Source organism: Lithobates pipiens, unplaced genomic scaffold (genome assembly GCF_037356315.1).
Source record: "Lithobates pipiens isolate NorthernLeopardFrog02 unplaced genomic scaffold, aLitPip1_a1.2 Scaffold_24, whole genome shotgun sequence".
NCBI lineage: Eukaryota > Metazoa > Chordata > Amphibia > Anura > Ranidae > Lithobates > Lithobates pipiens.
Genome location: NW_027507786.1, coordinates 10,108,841 through 10,129,170, shown reverse-complemented (window position 1 = coordinate 10,129,170; position 20,330 = coordinate 10,108,841).

Here is a 20,330-nt window from a genome sequence, read left to right as displayed (position 1 = left end):
CCTATTTCCACTTTTTTCTATTTTTCTTTTTTTTTAAACGAAGGATTGTACAGAATAAATTAGATTTCCGGATGAGTCAAATTGCTTGCGAAAGAGGTTCACGTCTGGCTGTCCTTACCGTGGAAATTTTTGATTTCCAAGATTTGATATTTATTATTTTCTGACATTTTCAGGAAGGAAAGAATGAAGTGATTTTTGGATTATCCTGATGTGTATTTTTCGAAGGCTATGCACGCTGCGGCGGAATGCGTTCTGTATAATGACGGTGACTTTGAGCCAATGTTTTGACATTAGTAATATCAGCACTTAAAGTAACATTAAACACTGGTTACAAAAAAAATCGAATCCAAGTATGTATTTTTTAACCACTTAAGGACCGGAAAGGACTTGCCCCCTTTAATGACCAGGCCATTTTTTATTTATTTTTTGCAATAAGGCACTGCCTCGCTTTAACTGACAATTGCGCGGTCGTGCGACATTGTACCCAAACCAAATTTACATCCCTTTTTCCCCCCCACAAATAGAGCTTTCGCTCGGTGGTATTCGATCACCTCTGTTGTTATTATTATCTATCACCTCCACCACCTTTATTATTTGCACTATAAATAAAAAGATGCCGAAAATTTTGAAAAAAAAAAAAAGCAATATTTTTTTTCTGTTTGTTATATTAAATATCCCCAAAAAAGTAATAAAAAAAAACGAATTTCTTCAACAGTTTAGGCCAATATGTATTCTACTACATATTTTAGGTAAAACAAAATCACGATAAGCATATATTGATTGGTTTGCGCAAAACCTATAGCAACTACAAAATAGGAAATAGATTTATGGCACTTTTATTATTTTATTTTATCTTACTAGTAATGGCGGTTTTTAGCGGGACTACGACTGTGCGGCGGATAGATCGGACACTTTTGACACTTTTTTAGGACCAGTGACATTTATACAGCGATCAAATGACATCGGCAAGGAAGGGGTTACCGCCAGGGGCGATCAAAGGGTTAAGTGTGTTCCCTGGGAGGTGTTTCTAACTGAGGGGGGGGCACTGACAGGAGGAGGAGAGAGATCGCTGTTCCTAATCACTAGGAACAGATGATCTCACTCTACTCCCCTGACAGAACGGGGATCTGTTTGTTTACACTGGCAGATCCCTGTTCTGGCGGACATCGAGTCCGGAACCGTTGATTGGCTCCCCCACTAGCAAATTGGCACGCTCGTGCGCCCACAGGTCGCCGTGTACGCGCCCGACATACAATGACGGTGATTCACCCAGCCGAGCCAACCTGCCGCAGTACAGCTGGTCGGCAAGTGGTTAACTAAAAAATCCCTTCTATTGTTCTTAGCCTACCAATCTCCAATTTTTTTTGGGGTTTGGCAGGGCTGCTGTTATAAATCATAGGAGATAGATTTATCTTTCTCTCTAGCCTTAGCTGCACAGATGAATAAATAGGAATAGCTCTAAGGCTTCCCGCATATTCACAAACTGAAGCATAGTAAACACAGGTTACTATGCTTCAGTGATATATATACACAGCAGTGATTGGTACTGATCATTTACTGTTCATTCAGGAAAGGAAGGGGCCAGTAAACATCATATTTATTTCCCCTGTATGCCCGCAGCAACTGCCAGAGAGGAGGTAAGCCGGCAGCGCTGCAGGGGAACGGAACACACAGGGGGACCCAGGCAACAGATGGAAGGGGTGCATGTGCTAGAACTAATCCCCCTGCGGTGCAGCTGGAGGGAGGGAGAGGAGGAGAAGCTGGCAGCGCTGCAGGGGGAGGCAGAAGAGAATCAGTGTCTGCATTAAGACAGTACAGCAGGACCTCCTGCTCAGCAGGTGCCCGGGCTCGCCTTTTGAACTGATGGGGCCTGGGCCCAGTACAGGAGGGCTGGTTGTACTCCCTTATCAGCGGCCCTGTATGTAAGAATGCAGCAACCCTCTCTTGCTCACTCCTGAGATGGACTATGGACAGGGGTGTCAAACTCAATTTCATTGTGGGCCACATAAGGATTATGGTTGCCCCCAAAGGGTCAGCTGTATCTGTAATGCTGCATACACACAATCGGAATTCCGCTCAAGCTTGTCTTGCATACACACGGTCACACAAAAGTTCGCTGAACTTTCGACCGTCAAGAACGCGGTGACGTACAACACTACGACGAGCCGAGAAAATTAAGTTCAATGCTTCGGAGCATGCGTCAAATTGTTTCCGAGCATGTGTAGGAATTTTGCACGTGTCGGAATTGCTACAGACGATCGGGATTTCCGATCGGAACTTTGAGAACATGTTCTCAAATTCCGATGGAGCATACACACGGTCGCATTTTCTGCCGAAAAGCTCTCAAAGGTCTTTTGCTGGCCGAATTTCCGATCGTGTGTGTACGAGGCATAAGACTAGATGTCCACAGACCCCCAACACCCCTTCCATCAGATGTCAAGAGTCCCCCCACCATCAGAAGTCCCCCACCCTCCCTTAGATCATAATGCACCCCCCTTACATGGTGCTGCTGTCATGAAGAACCTGGGGAAGAAGCTGGGAGGCATCTAAATGAATGCTGAGACCCAAAGGAGGGGGAGATGACGGGTTGCTGCGGCTGCCCAGAGAGGTGCAGGATCTGTTGGATTCGTTTTGTCCTCCTCTCTGCTGCTGACTGATGAGACGGGGGAGGTTTAGAGACAAGTCAGGTGCAGAGGGGGGCGCCGCAGCTTCAGGAGAGGTGCGAAGGCCACATGAAATGACCTGGTGGGCCAGATTTGGTCCGCGGGCCTTCTGTTTCACAAATGTGGACTATATGGGATGTGTAGTGTGCATAGAGCAGTGTACAGTACATGACAGCAACTAACATGCTCTACTCATTGCAAAAAAATAAAAGCAAAGGGGATGAAATGTACCTGGTGGTGGAGACTTAAGCGTTGAGGTGGGTCTCTCTTACAGCCTTGCTTCTGGAGTCCCTGGTAAGGTAACAGGGATTGCCAGAGCACAAGGTGGCACAAGAGCCTGGTAAGTCTCTTGATGGCTGGTGCTGGTCTGCAACAGAAACACAGGACCAGACATGCTGGCGGCAGAGCTGAAGCCAGGGAAGAGCACAAACAGCAGGTGCAGGATGGATCAGACAGTAGGAAGGGTAAGACAATCCGGGTCAACAACAAGTGAGCAGATCAGGTGACAGGCAGGAGAGTAGTCAGGGATCAGGCCGAAATCGGTAATGTTAAAAGAGAAGTATGTTTTTTTTTCCAGGTTTATACTTACCTAGGTGGATGCAGCATCGGTCTGATGTAGCATCTGTCCCCTGGCCCCTCTGCACTGAGAACCGAGCGATCGAACACCGCCGATGGCTCGGTTCTCACAGCTCCCCGAGCAGAGAGCTGCTGACTGTCAATCAGCAGCTCTCCGCTCTGCCCCCCAGCACTCACTGGAGCGTTGAGCTGTGGAGGGGGCTGGGAGTGGCCGTCTTAGGCTCTCATAGGCTTGTTGAGAGACTGAGACGGGTATGAGTCCCGTGATGTCAGCACAGAGCGGACTTCAGCCCACTCTCTGCTGAAAACGGGTCACAGGAGTGCAAAACGAATTGCACTCCTGTGACCCATAGGAGAAGCCCAGCCAGACAAACGCAGGCTGGACTTCTCCTTTAAGGCAAACGAGCCGAGAGATAAGACAGAAGCGAAGTCTAGAGGCAAGCCAGGGGGTCAGTGCAGGCAGAGTTCAAGCAGAGTCAGGAGCAGGATCAGGTTGGCAATGGATATGCAATACAGGAACAGATACTTCAGGATCACAACAGGCCAAACGACACTGACACCAGGCCCTAGTGCAGTTTAAATAGCCCGCTTGGCGTTTGTGCGCACTTGCGCCTGTTTGCGCTCCGGCGCACCTGTCCGTGCATGTGCGCGCCGATGTGTACGCGCATGCGCACCTGTGATTTGGCCAGGGACCATTCTTGTGGGCATAGGAATGTGCCTTTCCTGACAGGGGAAAAGTAGAGATTCGGGAGCTCACGGAGGATGTTACAAGGTGGCAGAAAACACAATAAGAAAAGACTTCATGAAAAATAAATGATAGCGCCATTAAGTAGTGGATGAGCATGGATTATTTTTGGAGAATAAGGATATCATTTAGTGTCACTGAAGTGTCACTAGGTCAAATATTAGATGTGTGGTAGAATGTATGTAGTGTATCCTTTGTGACAAATACTACCAATCCTATAATGTACCTTTTTTTTTTTATTAATGACTTTTAGCCCACCTATATAATACTTTTCTGATTTTATGAGGTTAACTGCTTGCCGACCACCCGCCGTCATTATTCTGCGGCAGGTCGGCTTGTTCCTGCAAATCGCCTTAGCTATACTTCAGTCTCTTTAACAGCTATAGCCCGCTGCACGGCGGGGGAGCTGATGGGCGTGGCCGGCGGCTGCGATGTCCACCAGCCACCCACGATCGCTTCACAGAGAGCAGTCCTAGTGATCAGGAACAGCGATCTCTCTGTACGCCCAGTCAGTACACTCCCCCCCACAGTTAGAAACACCTCCAATGGAACACATTTAACCCCTTGATCTCCCCCTAGAGTTAACCCCTTTCCCTGCCAGTGACATTTATACAGTAATCAGTGCATTTTTATAGCACTGATCGCTGTAGAAATGTCACTGGTCCCAAAAAACTGTCAAAAGTTTCCGATTTGTCCGCCGCAATATCGCAGTCCTGCTAAAAATTGCTGATCACCACCATTACTAGTAAAAAAAAAAACCTTATAATAAAAAGGCCATAAATCTATCCCCTATTTTGTAGGCGCTATAACTTTTGCGCAAACCAATCAATATACGCTTACTGCAATTTTTGTTATTTTTTTACCAAAAATATGTCGAAGAATACATATTGGGATAAACTGGTGAAGAATTTTTGTTTTTTGTTTTGGATATTTATTATAGCAAAAAGTAAAAAATATTGTTTTTTTTTTTTTTAAATTGGCCCTCTTTTTTTGATTACAGCGCAAAAGCATTTGACACATGGATTTTGCAAAAGCATTTGACACAGTTCCCCATAAACGTTTACTGTACAAAATACGGTCCATTGGCATGGACCATAGGGTGAGTACATATACAATATTTATTATAGCAAAAAGTCAAAAATATCGTTTTTTTTTTTTTCAAAATTGTCGCTCTATTTTTTTGTTTATAGCGCAAAAAATAAAAACCGCAGGGGTGATCAAATGCCACTAAAAGAAAGTTCTATTCGTGGGGAAAAAAGGACGTTAATTTTATTTGGGTACAGTGCTGCAGGACCGCGCAATTGTCAGTTAAAGCAATGCAGTGCCATATCGGTATAACATAATTAATCATTAAGCTCTGTTGCTGGGCAGGGTTGATGTTATGTGTGGGGTGGCAGTGCGCCGTGTGTGTTTTTTTTTTTTAAGCTTTAGATGCTTCATTTAAATGTGTTAAAATCAAATTCTCAGCTTGGGAAGTGGTAGAAAGAAAATAGGAAAGTCGGGTCGTCAAATTGAGATTTGCTTTAGAAAAAAAAAAAATATATTTCTGGTGTCTTCCGGGTAAAATACCCCGTATGCCTGGCTATGAATTGACTGGGCTATATCATTGATATTTATGACAAACATTCTCAACGCGTTTCGTCAAACTTTGTTCCCTCCCTCAGGAGGGATAATGTAATTACTCAACTGCAAAAAAATACTCTCTGTAACCTTTTCTGGTAGCCCAGTTTGGGTTCCTCTTTTATTGTTTATTTGGCCCTGATTATGGGGCTGCTACTGGGGCAATGCTTATTTTATTTCATCCCCTGTTACCTATTCGTTTTGGCCCGGTCATTAAGGGGGTAAAATGTGTCGGGGCTGAAGTGGTTAAATTCTCTGAACCATCAAAGTCCCAATGATTTTGAATGTGTATATCTAAATAGCATGGATGGCGGCAGGGCCGTCTTTAATATTGATTGGATCCTGGGCAAAACTTTTCTTGGGGCCCCCTCCATGCAGTTTCGCTCTCCACCTGCTCTGAGACATACAATAAATAGCAGCTAGACTTAAAATCGGTTTACTGAATCAGATTGGGCAGCTATTGCGATTGTTTGCCAGAGTTTACAGTGTATCATTACCGCTCCCTGACTGGTTGCTAGAGGTTACAGCACACATTACGACTCACTGATTAGTTGCTAGAGGTTACAGCACATGATTTTTGCTTGTTGATTGGTTGCTAGAGATTACTGTGGATATGATCTCAGCGGGGCATGATATATATATATCAATGCCGCCGGCCGCCGCTATTTACATATCAATGCCGTTGATGTACATGTAAACACATGGTCTGCAGGTGAGTCATCCATACACAACAATAGGGCAGAGCTGGGCAGCATTAGTAGCAGCACTTCACACTGAGATATTGGGACACAGCACAGGGCTAAAACCTCAAGGGAGGAGGGAATTTAAACCAGGATAGTTGGCAAGTATGAGGCAGCTGCTTTGGGACCCGCAACAATGAGAGGGCCCAGGGCAGCTTCCCCTTTTTCCCTGCCTTAAAAACGGCCCTGGATGGCGGTACAGCCCCGTGAAAGGGATAACGTCATTGGTTGTTAAATATAACTGCTCTTTAACACAGTAATCTTTTTCACAGTTTTCAAACTATTTTTACTTTTTTTTTTTTTATGTGCCACAAAACAAGTATTTGAGTGCTTTTAAATTACATATATATAACATATATTATTAGCATTAGCCCTGTTCTGTTTCCTAGCGCCTAGCACATTAGGCTTTCATTCACCGTATTATTACTCAGGCTAAATGTATCCACTGTTCTGAATATTGTCCGCCCTGTAAAAATCAGCTGAGTCATCAAGGGAAAACACCCAAAAACTGTAATTACACCCAATCAATTACCATTCAAAACTATAATCATGACTGTGGGAATTCGGTTAAGGGTATTCAGTATGCCCGTTCAAATAAAGGTTTCTGCAGTTTATTCCCCTTCGGACGTGAAGCAGGATCCCCGAGGTGTAGACAGCTACAAGGACTATATAAAATCTCTAAAACCACTGTGATAGTGTAATAACAGTTAGTATCTTGTCATTGTTCACTGGCTGATTCCATTGTAAAGCAATGGGTACGGCTTAGTATTTATGTTCTCCTATTGGCCTGGAGTTTTTGTATATGATACTTCTAGTACCTTTGGTTATTTGATTTTCGAATACAGTATGACCCAGAGGAGGGAACACTGTATTCAGGGTCGTGGCTACCACTAGGCAAACTAGGCAGCCGCCTAGGGCGCACTGCTGCCTAGGGGCGCCCGACCGCTGATTTCCCTACGCGTCTGCATGGTCTGCAGGCTGCAGCATGTAACCAACTCAGTCTCAGGTAGCTGCTCCGTCTGGCCGGTAGTGTAATTAGAGGCGCAGCGCTGCCAGAGCTATAGGAAGCAGAGTCTATGCCTCCTGTATAGCGCCACCTCCTGTCACATGGGCAGGGCAAAGTGGGTGGAGTCAGAGGTGGAGCCAATGGCAGTGGCAAAATTAGGTTTCGCCTAGGGTGTCAAAAATCCTTGCACCAGCCCTGATTGTATTGATATCAGATTGATATGGAGATGCCCTTTCTAGACATGTGGAGAATGAAAAAAATTGTTTTGTTTTGATTTGGTAATTACCCGTATTTATTGGCATATAACATCGTATAACACGCACCCTAGTTTTAAGAGGGATGTTTCAGTAAAAAAAAAATTAATTTTAAATAACGGACTTTCAAGCAAAATAAGGGTCAGTGCCCAGCAATACAGCCTGATCAGTGCCCAGCTGCAGCCTCACCATTGCCCATTAATGAAGCCTGATCCGTGCCCCTTTTTGCAGCCCTGCCATTGCCCATTAATGAAGCCTGATCAGTGCCCCTTTTTGCAGCCCTGCCATAGCTCATCTGCAACCTTGCCATTTCCCATGATTGCAGCCTGCTCAGTGCCCATCTGCAGCCGCCTTGCTATTGCCAGTGTGAGGAAATATTCTGTATCATAAATAAATGATGGCTGCGAATTTCTAAATTCTCAGCAATATGAGGCCCAGTGCAGAAATTTTTACACCTCGTGCTATCTTGAATTTAGGGGCAATTTATATGTTGTACATACAATTAGCAAAGACTCTGCTTACACTTTGCACTTCAATATATTTTCGATGAATCAATGCAAATTTATTATATCAATTGCATCATACCTTAATGCAGGGTTTCTCAACCAGGGTTCCTCCAGTGGTTGCTAGGGGTTCCTCAAGCAATGAGCAACTTCTGCCTCTCAGATAAGTTCCCACTGACACCATTAATCTTGGTCATGGTCATAAGTTTTAATGTACGCTTGTGGGGATTCTTTACCAGGCAGACCGATGTGCCTGGATATAACATCGACCTTTGATTAAAGGATTAGTTCACTTTTACACTGCTCAGGTTTTAAAAAATAAGTTTATTTTTTAATAGCATACCTTTGGGATGTCCATGGCCTTTCCTGCCATGTATCTGGTAGAGGCCAATGAGACAAGAGGGCTTCTCTTACACCTCCTGCCCAATACCCCACTGGAGTTGGTGACGATGTACCAAGAGGAGGAGTGACATGGGTGCCTGTGGTAGGTCCTGTCACTATGGGTGATCAGAAGACAGTCTGGATGCTGTTAAGATGCTTAGACTGGAGCTTGTACAAAATGGGGGCACATGGGTGGTGTATAGGAACCTGCAGATTCTGGAAGCAAAGCCATAGCCAAGATAAGCCAGGGTCAGAAACAACTGAGTAGTAGAAGTATCAAATTAGAAGACAGGAACAGGGTCAGAAGCTAGGCCTGGTTTGAGGTCAGGTAAACAGAAGAAGCACCAAAACAGCAGGCTGGAGACGAAGTCAGGACACAACCCAAGGTCATCAAAGGGGATCAGGATAAAGCAGAAGCAGGGTCAAAGACCAAGCTTGGTCAGATAGTAAGATAGCAGGATGTGGGTCTGCTTCACGAATCAAGGAAGCTGATGGCCATTTAGCAATTCTCCTTAGTAGTGATGAGCTTCTAATACCCCTCTGGGTGCCAAAAGCCAGTGCCAGACATGCACACTAAGGCACATTAGCGAACACGTGGTGATGCACACACAGCCTTGAACCTATGTACTGGTCCAGGAGCTGCACCATGTGCAAGCTCAGAGCTTCAGGCATGGTTATGCATTTTCTCACATTTACTAAGCGTGTCCTTAGAAACTCCCAGGTAGGCGACCCTCCCTGTCTTGCCTAGATGGCAAGATGTGCAAAACGTTGGGGTATGTGCTCTCTCTCCCTTTACTGGATAATGCTGAGCTGAGCTGCTCCTGCAGTAGAGGGCAGAAAGAGCACTGCGCATGTGTGGGTTTTGAATGAGCCAGAATGCTTGTTCTTGCAAAACTGGGGGCACGGGCCCAACATCCAGTCTACATGGGATCTTTATAGGACATCCTTTGGAGAGGAGCTGGACAACCTACAGGTACAACACTGAAATGAAGCTTCTTTCTTAAATCTTGAGCAGTTTTTTTTTATTGTATTGGATATTCTGGAATGTATGGGGAAATTTAATTGTTAATGGGATCCAACCCTTTTAAGGACATGTCAATTTTTCCATTTCTTAGTCTGTAAAAGCTAGTCTGAAGAGCATCATGTTTAGTTGGCGGCAATTAGGAAGATTTAGAAGTTATTTATTAAGCATTTAGCAAGCATCTTCGGGGCTTAGCACAATAATGTCCCTACTATATGCTTGATGAAACTTCAGCCAGTAATCCTGTTACTAATGACAGCCAGACTAGAGGTGAAGATTGCTTAGAAAGCCTAAAATGTCCTTGTGTTTTGCTCATGCAGGGCAGTGCAACAGGTTTAATTTAATGCCTCAGCAGCATCGCGTTGGATTTTCAAAAGGAAAAGGCCCCCTCCACCCCGAAAAATGGTTAAAAGTAGATGGGCAAACCTCCAGTACACCACCTCCTTCTATCCTCCAGCTTAGGGTTGGAATATTTCATAGAATCATGAATGAGCAATGGAGCAAGGGATCCTGAGGGATTTCCATATTTTGTCAAGTCTTTAAAAGTATGAAAAATCTCGAGGCACCCCACTTTGAAATGTAAAAAATTCAATTATTTTTTATCAATGGGAAACCTGAGCCTGGGAGAAAGCTGGGACTACTGCCTTGATAAAATAACTTCACATCAACCCCCTTCACCTCACGGTCCCCCCATCACAACCACAGAGTTCTCCATCACAGAGCCCCCCAACCACACAGCTCCCTCTTCACACCAGAGCCCTATTTTTTGGACCAGCAGCCTGGCAGAAATTTGGAGGTGTAGGAGGTCTGGAGGAGATGGATTTCCATCTGCTCTGAAATACTGGGTATGACCTTACGTCCTGCCAGCTCAATGTCAGAGCCATGTGTTGCCATGGTGCTATTGCCATAGCAGCAAATAAGGCTGTGCATCATGGCTCTACAGCAGGGATGTTAAACTAATTTCATTGTGAGGTACATTAGCATTTTGGTTGCCCTCAAAATTCTGGTTGGATCTGTAAGACGTCCAGAGCAACCCACCTCCACTTACATCAGATGTAAAGAACCCCCCCCCCCCATCAGAAGTCAAGAGCCCCCCCCTCCCACCCTAAGAAGTTGGGAACAGAGCTGGGAAGCAGAAAGTGCAGGGTCTGGAGGAGAACCAGAGGAGGGACTGGAGTCAGTTGCTGAAAGAGATGACAGAGAGATGAAAGATTTTTAGGGGGAGTTCTGTCCTGTTCTTAGCTGCCTACTTCTGAGAGAGGTGGGGGCGAGAAAGGTACAAGGGTGACATGAACTGGCCTTGCAGGTTGGGTCTATGGGACTCAGTGTCACTGGGTCCCATGCTCGTGGCACCCCAGGGAAACCCAGATGGCACCCTGGTTGAGAAATTGGATTTATTGCGATTTGTTTTCCCTTTTTTTATAGCATGTTGTCTTCTGCAATTTCAGTGTGCTCACATGGAAGGTGGCATATCAAGGCATCCCAGTCTTAGCCCGTAGGGGTCAACTCTTCTATAAAGGTAGTCCACAAGGTTTAGGAGTGTGTATATGGGAATGTTTGACCATTCTTGTTGGACAAGAAGGCCTGGCTCACAGTCTCCACTCTAATTCATCCCAAAGATGTTCTATCGGGTTGAGGTCAGTCAAGTTCCTCCACCCCAAACTCGCACATCTATGTCTTTATGGACCTTGCTTTGTGCACTTGTCCAAGTCATTTGGTGGAGGGGGGATTATGGCGTGGGGTTGTTTTTCAGGGGTTGGGCTTGGCCCCCTTACAGTGGATGTAAACTCCCCTATTGGTTTCAGCCAAGGAAGCTGCCATCTTTTGCCTCTGTTTAATCTTCAACTGCTATGGTGCTGCAAATGTGATTCGTTATGACACCAGCGATTGGATGGTTTGATAGTTTGGCTGAGAGCACAGCCAATGTGCAGTTAGCATTGCTGGCATGCCTTTTTTTTTTAACTGTTTAAATTGATGGGTTTACTTCCACTTTAAGACATCAGCATACCAAGACATTTTGGACAATTTCATGCTCCCAACTTTGTGGAAACAGTTTGGGGACGGCCCCTTCCTGTTCCAACATGACTGCCCCACCAGTGCATAAAGCAAGATTCATAAAGACATGGATGAGCGAGTTTGGGGTGGGGGGAACTTAACTGGCTTGTACAGAGTCCTGACCTCAACCCGATAGAACACATTAGTGCCTGACCTAACAAATGTTCTTCTGAAAGAACGGTCAAACATTCCCATAGACACACGCCTAAACCTTGTGGGTGGCCTTCCCAGAAGAGTTGAAGCTGTTATAGCTGCAAAGGGCGGGGCCAACTCAATATTGAACCCTACGGACTAAGACTGGGATGCCATTAAAGTTCATGTGCGTGTAAAGGCAGGCATGCTAATACTTTTGGTAACATAGTGTATATTGATGTGCGAAAATATCAAAGGTTGAGAAATCAGAGGTGGCACAACACAATTCTTTTTAATTAATAAAATAACATGAAAAAAGCCGATACATTTCAAGGAACTTAGAAAACCCTTCTTCAGGGCTACAGGCAAGGAATCAGATCTACATTTGTCAGTATCACATTTAATTGCAATCAGAAAAGGCAGTGACGGGGAATGCCTCTGGCTAACAAAATAAAATCTAAAAGTCGAGATACAGTTGCAAATATTTAAATTGATATTACAAGCTGTAGCAAGCGATAATACAGATTGATTCAGCATGTATCATATATCTTTTATATAATAAATTTCTATTCAGTAAGGTGAAGGAGAAAGTAATTAGACCATGAGTTATACAGAGAAGCATCACAAGGAAACGCTCACATTTCAAATTATGGTGAATGGCAGAGGTCCTCAGTCCAAACACAAATTGAAAAGGGCATCTTGTCATGGAATGTCCACAGAGGAATAGAGAAAATGGCAGTAGAATCCAATTATGCCTATTGAATGATATGTTGTTCCAATTATGGGGTCACCAGGGATGTCCAAAAAGTTAGGGCAGTGATAGAATGACAAGCAGATGGGGGAGGAAGGAAGAGGTAAAAGGTAAAGAAAGTCTCATGCATGAGGAAAGGTATGTAGAACAGAGGCCTGTGTTCAGCACAGGCCCATTTTCCCAGGGGGGGGTTCCATGGGATTCTTGGATTGTAAAAAACAGTGCCGGTACAAGGTCATCTAGAGCCCAGGGCAACTATGTCAAAATGTGGTGCCCCCCACGCCAAGATGGATAAGCATTATGTGTTAGCAAAAAACCCCCAAGTGCTAACCCCACTATTCTGCATGATCACACCCCTGCTGAATTCCCCTCTCCTAGTACAACCTCTCCCCCACCCCCAAAAACAATCACGCCTCCTAGCACAAATGCTCTACACCAGGGGTGTCAAACCGGTGGCCCTCCAGCTGTTGCGGAATCACAAGTCCCATCATGTGGCTGCCTGAGAGGGTCATGCTTGTAACCGCAACTGCCTTGCAATGCCTCATGGGACTTGTAGTTTTGCAACAACTGGAGGGCCGCTGTCACGTACCCTACAGCGGAGGGTGGCCTCTTGCACAATTCCGGTCCTAGCACCCCTGGTGGTGGATACAGGAAGTGCAGGGGCAGCGAAAGGGCGCAGGGGCCTGCAGGTCAAAGGCTGGAACTTGAAGACACAGGAATTCCTGTAAGGACTGAACATCAGGATTAACAGAGGAGTCAGAGAACCGGTAGGAGTCGGCAACAGGCTGGCAGCGAGGTACACAATCAGGAGACAGAGCCGTGGTCAAAGTCCAAGGCAGAGTCAGTTCGGTACACAGAGACAGGCAGGCAGGTAAGGAGAATCCAAGAGAATGGTCAGAGGGAAGCCAAGTTTTCAGGAGCAGAGTCAATCAAGCAGAAATACAAGAACACAGGAACAAGCTGAAGACGATCCAGCACTGATACTGGGCAGATTCTCTGTTTATATAGGGCGGCGTGCGCCAGGATTCGTAGAAGCGTGCATGCGCACTAGCACATGCGCGTTCGCATGGAAGCTCCATTGCACATGCCCATTCTGAACCCCATTCGTCTCACTCTAAGATTCCTTGCATGCGCATTGGCATTAGCGGAACGGAGATTAGCAGCTGCTGCAAGAGGATGGGCACTTGCTGGGTGAGTTCTCTGCCAGCCGCCAGTTGGCCATCTGCGCTCTACACCTACAATTTTCCCTCCAAGTACCTATCCTCTTCCCCCACTCCACATCCCCCCTCCCAGCACAAATCCCCCCTCCCCCAATCCCCCCTCCTAGCATAAATCCCCCCCCCCCAGATCTCCTGCAAGCACAAATACCCCCCCAATCATCACGACTAGCACAAATCCCCCCCCCCACAAAAAAGGTCCCCTCGTAGCACAATTCAACCCCCTGCCCCTATTACCATATCACCTCTTCTAGCACAAAACCCTCCAATCCCCCCTCCTAGCACAAATCCTCTTCCCCGATTCCCCCTCCCAACATATATCCCCCTAAATCACCACTCCTAGCACACCCCCCAAATTCCACTTCTTAGAACAATTCTTAATCCCCTGCCACCCCCTAAATTCCAAATAACTTCCCCCTATTACAAATCCCCCCCCAATCTCCTCAAGGCGCCCTCCCCCTCACGTGATATCGCAGTGCCCAGGGCAGCTGCCACTCCACTCCTGCCCACCCCTTGTGCCAGCCCTGGTAAAAAAAAACTCCAGCAATAAATCAAGAAGAGGGGTGTTAGTGCAGACACGTCACTGTAATAACTTTTAGAACTTGGTGGTGTTCCTATAAGAAACCCAACAGATCCATATCTGGAGGAAATAACAAGTCACTGTGGTCATGTAGTTGTGCGATCAAGATGGGGCACATCTCCTGAGCCCACTCATTTACAGATGGAATTTCGGGGGATTTCCAATGTTGGGGGATGAAGGCAGGGACCTTTTTATTACCTGAAATTGATCCCGAGAGGATTGAAAGGAGAGCTATTTGAGGAGATTTTATTTGGCGTGAGGTGACTTGTCGATGTATATCAAAGAATGTATCATATCTACAGTATTATGTATGATAGCCACCACCCTGTCCTCACTGGCTGTGATTGACAGCAGCAGGAGCCAGTGGCTCCAATGCCAGGACAGGGACAGCTACTGTTCTTGTGCACAGCACTCAATCAAGATCGGGCTCAGGAAAGTATTAGGAGTGTTGGAGGGGGAGGGAGCCGCTTGCAGAAGGTTTTTTACTTTAATGCATAATATGTGTTTAAAAAAAGAAAGCTTTAATATCAGTCTAATACAGCCCTTCGCCACCCTACTTCAGAGGAAACCAGGTCCTGGGAAAGCCCTGCTGAAACCAACTCTTTGGTGGCCAGTGGGGAAATGCCCCTTATATTGATGGGCAGTGGAAAAAAAACGCTCCTTATATTGGTGGCCAGTGGGGAAAAATGCTCCTTAAATTGGCGACCAATGGGAAAAATGCTCCTTATATTGATGGCCAGTGGGAAAAATGCCCCTTATATTGGTGACCAGTGGGAAAAATGCCCCTTATGTTGGTGGCCAGTGGTAAAAATGCCCCTTATGTTGGGGGCCAGTGGGGAAAACGCTCCTTATATTAGTGGTCTGGGAAAAATGCCCCTTATATTAGTGGTCAGTGGGAAAAATGCCCCTTATATTGGTGGCCAGTGGGAAAAATGCTTTTTATATTGGTGGCCAGTGGGAAAAATGCTCTTTGTATTGGTGATCAAAGGCGAAAAATCCCCCTTATATTGGTGACAAGTGGCAAAAGGCTTCTTAAACCAGTGACCAGTGGGAAAAATGCTCCTTATATTGGTGACCAATGGGAAAAATGCCCCTTATATTGGTGACCAGTGGGGAAAATACTCTTTATATTGGTGGCCAGTGGGAAAAGTGTCCCTTATGTTGGTGGCCAGTGCGAAAAATGCTCCTTATATTGATGGTTAGTGGGAAAAATGCCCCTTATATTGGTCACCAGTGGGAAAAATGCTCCTTATATTGGTGACCAGTGGGAAAAATGCTCCTTATATTGGTGACCGATGCGAAAAATGCCCCTTATATTGGTGACCAGTGGGAAAAATGCCCCTTATATTGGTGACCAGTGGGGAAAACGCTCCTTATATTGGTGGCCAGTGGGAAAAATTTCCCTTATGTTGGTGGCCAGTGGGAAAAATGCTCCTTATATTGTTGGTCAGTTGGTAGAATGCTCCCCTTACAGTGGTAGTCAGAATTACACCACTGTTAATTGGTGCCACGCAACTGGCCTCTCAAGAGTTACCATCAATCAGCCACTGCTCAAGGAACCCTTAGCAACATCTGAAAGAACCCTCGGGTTCTATGGAACCCCGGTTGAGAAAGGCTGCTTTAATATATTAAGAGCCAAAACCATAAAAATACAGAAAGGATTGCCGGACTGAAATGGGATAAATGAGTCCAAGATTCATTTAATTCATAAAAAAAAAAAGTCATATAAAAACAGCCAATGTGTTATGGGGGCAACACCGCTCCCCCTACATCAAGGCTCAACAACAGGGTAAAACTTGGATGAAGAAAATAGTGACTTCACAGATCTATATTAGAACCAGTATTGAACTCTCCTCATGGAGAAACAACTTGACAGCAGTTGGGGGTCCTTTAGGACTTTAAAACAAAACTGTAGCATGGCCAAGGGAAGGCTCCTCATATCATATTTTACACATTTTGACAGATTGTCCCTCATCCATCAACGATGATAGCTCCACGATCCCCATCACTGCTTTGTTCTCCACCATTGTCATCTTCTTCTGCACTTCATCCACATCCAGGTATCTTCTATCTTCAGCCACTGAGTGACCGCTTTTGCACGCTGGAGATACATCGTCCCACTCCATTGTTGCCATCTTATAGATGCCGGGAGGTTACATGGTGCATGAATGTACAAGCAATGTACACAAGAAAAACATTTTCTAGCAACAAGAAGGCATGGACTCTGAACTCTCATTTAAACCCCACATCCAATCACTGTCCAAATCTTGCCGCCCCAACCTCCGGAACATCTCCAAATTACACCCCTTTCTAACCAATGACACAACAAAGCTCTTAATTCACTCGCTGGTCATCTCTCGCCTCGATTACTGCAACTCCCTCCTCATTGGCCTACCTCTGCATACTCTATCCCCCCTTCAGTCCATCATGAATGCTGCTGCCAGACTCATCCACCATACCAAACGCTCTATCTCTGCTACTCCTCTCTGTCAATCCCTCCACTGGCTTCTGCTCACCCAACAAATTAAATTCAAAATACTAACAACTACCTACAAAGCAATCCACATATTAGCCCCCAGCTACATCACTGACCTAGTCTCAAAATACCAACCTAATCGTTCTCTTTGTTCTTCTCAAGACCTCCTGCTCTCTAGCTCTCTCATTACCTCCTCCCATGCTCGTCTCCAGGACCTTTCCAGAGCCTCTCCAAGCCTATGGAACTCCTTACCCCAATCTTTTCCGTCTATCTCCTACGCTTTTAGATCTGCCTTTCTCAACCTTTTCAACCCTTGAAATAGTTCTCCGGTCTCGGGGGGAACCCCTGATAAAAATGAGAAATCTACAACTCATGATACATTAGTGTGATGGTCAGTGGAAGAATGGTCCTTACATTTGTGATCATTGAGAAGAATGACCTCCTTACAGATAGCTAAAAAGATCAATGGTGTCAGTGGGAACTTATTTGAGAGGCAGAAATTGCCCAATGCTGAAGGAACCCCTAGCAACCTTTGGAGGAACCCTAGGGTTCCACGGAACCCTGGTTGAGAATCACTGTTTTAGATGATCCCTGAAAACCCTCCTCTTAAGAGAAGCCTATCCTACCCACACCTAATAACTATTTTCAATTTGTCCACCTGATTATCCCCCACAGCTACTACCCTTTGTTCCACTTGACCCTCCCTTCTAGATTGTAAGCTCTAACGAGCGGGGCCCTCTGATCCCTCCTGTATTGAATTGTTTTGTAATTGTACTGTGTTCCCCGATGTTGTAAAGCGCTGCGCAAACTGTTGGCGCTATATATATCCTGTATAATAATAATAATAATGATAAGTTGCAGCACCGTAAAAATATTTGGAGGAACTTGAGGAGAGATTGTGCATGTTAGGTTGCCACTGTGGGAATGACCCGATTCTGCATCCATTGTTATACCAGAAGAAAAATCCTCCAGTGTATGATCCGCTTTATTAACATTTCTGTGTAAATGCATTGTTGACTCCGATGACCCTGCCTAATGAAATGCTGTTGAGCTGGAGTTCCAGGAATCCCAGACAGAATTTTCAGAGGGGATTAGGAAAAAATGGGAGGGCTGGTTCTCATTAGGAAAGTTGTTAAACATGGAAGCACTCAGACAAAACAGGCCGAAGGAGAGCAAACGGAGACAATGAAGGTATTTTCCCACTAAGCTGAATGGAGTAGAGGGCACACATATCATGCGCATAGACAGAGCAAACAACCAAGCTGGCACTTTATTTCTACTGGTTTTGGGAAAAGGAATTTTGCTTTATTTAGTATCAAACCTTAAAGAGTGCACTGTAGGCATTCTAAAAAAAAAAAAAGAGAAAATATCTAAAAATCGAATTTCTTCATAAATTTAAGCCACGATGTATTCTGCTACATATTTTTGGTAAAAAATCACAATAAGCTTATATTGATTGGCTTGCGCTAAAGGTAGTGGTGTAGTGGTTAGCACTCTCACCTAGCAGTAAAAAGGGTCGCTGGTTCGAATCCCGCCTGCGACACTACCTGCATGGAGTTTGCATGTTCTCCCTGTGCCTGCGTGGGTTTCCTCCGGGTACTCCGGTTTCCTCCCACACTCCAAAGACATGCTGGTATGTTAATTGGCTTCTGTGTAAATTGGCCCCTAGTATATGTATGAATGTGAGTTAGGGACCTTGTAAGCTCCTTGAGGGTAGGGACTGATGTGAATGTACAATGTATATGTAAAGTGCTGCGTAAATTGACGTCGCTATATAAGTACCTGAAATAAGTAAAAAAAAAAAATGTTGGCTCATCATAGAATATACTACAGGTGGTCCCCTACTTACAAACATCTGACCTTCAAACGACTCCTACTTAGAAAAGGAGGTAGACAACAGGAAGTTCTGCCCCATGGAAGGTAAATTCACTCCTGTAAGCCCTTGTACACACGGTCGGACACTCCGACGGAAAATGTCCGATCGGACTGTGTTGTCGGATAATCCGACCGTGTGTGGGCTTCATCTGACTTTTTTCCGTCAGAATGTCCGACCAACAAAGTTTGAGAGCTGGATATAAAATTTTCCAACAACATGATCCGATCGGACGAGAAATCCGATCGGACAAAGTTCCACGCATGCTCAGATCAAATTCCTAGACCAAAGCTATTGGCTACTAGCCTGAACGTAGTCCCGTCGTAACAAAAAAACGTCATCACGTTACAAACGATCGGATTTGCCGACAACTTTGTCCGACCGTGTGAAAAAAATCCTCTCAGAAAAAATCCGACGCATTTTGTTGTCGGAATGTCCGACCGTGTGTACAAGGGCTAAGAGTTAATATGGGGAAAAAAGGTGTCTCCACTGATGCTTTATCACCAGTCCATGTTTCCCTAACAACACATAATTTTCAAAATCCAATTGTCATCGGGACAGAAAGTGAGGTGAAATCTTCTGTACAGGGGCACAGACAGCAAAACAAATGTTACAGGGGTGATAACCCTTCCCTATGCTATCCAAAAAGCTTACAAATAGATTTTTTGGCTGGAGCTACACTTAAAAAATGTAAAGAACAAACCTACAGTCCCTGTCTGTCTTGTTTGTAACCCGGGGACTGCCTGTATTTAGATTTATTCAGATTTATAATAATATAAAAATAACATAATAAGTAGGGCTGCGGAAATTAACGATTAATTGTTCGATCAATCGTTAATTTCTTTGCTCGATTAAAATAATTTTGATCGAGGACGATCCGCGGAGTGAGCTCCGCGGTCTCACCCATAGGAAATGCCGCGGCTTCGGCCTAGCTCTGGAGCCGCGTCCACCCGACGGCGGCCTAGACACGCGCTGACGTCATCATCGCCCGCCTGCTTGTGTCTACTCTGAGGACGGACGGGTCTGCCTGCTGTCTATTCCAGACAGAGCAGACAATCATGAATATTAAGGTATGGGGGAGATGTGAGGAGATGTGGGCAGTACTTTATGGGGGGAGATGTGGGCAGTACTTTATGGGGGGGAGATGTGGGCAGTACTTTATGGGGGGGAGATGTGGACAATACAGCATGGGGGGAGATGTGGGGGAAATGTGGACCGTACAGTATGGGGGAGATGTGGACGTTAAAGTTAAACTAACTTTCTACGTTTTTCTTAAAGTTTAATAAAAAAAAATTGTAAAAACTGTATATGCATTATAATTAGTAATCAGTAACAGCCCTAATAATAAGTTATAAAAATGACAGAGGCTGTAACGCTCCCCTAAACTATCCAATACTGAAAAAATAAATAAATAAATATATATATATATATATATATATATATATACACTTTAGACTTCATGTACACTGATTGTTTTTACAACATCTCCTAGTAACCCACGTTTAACCACTTCAGCCCCGGACCAATAAACACCTTAAGGACCAGAGGTCTTTTTCCAATTTCGCACTGCGCTGCTTTAACTGGTAATTGCGCGGTCATGCAATATTGCACCCAAACGAAATTTGCGTCCTTTTCTTCCCACAAATAGAGCTTTCTTTTGATGGTATTTGATTGCCTCTGCGATTTTTATTTTTTGCGATATAAATGGAAAAAGAGCGAAAATTTTGAAAAAAAATG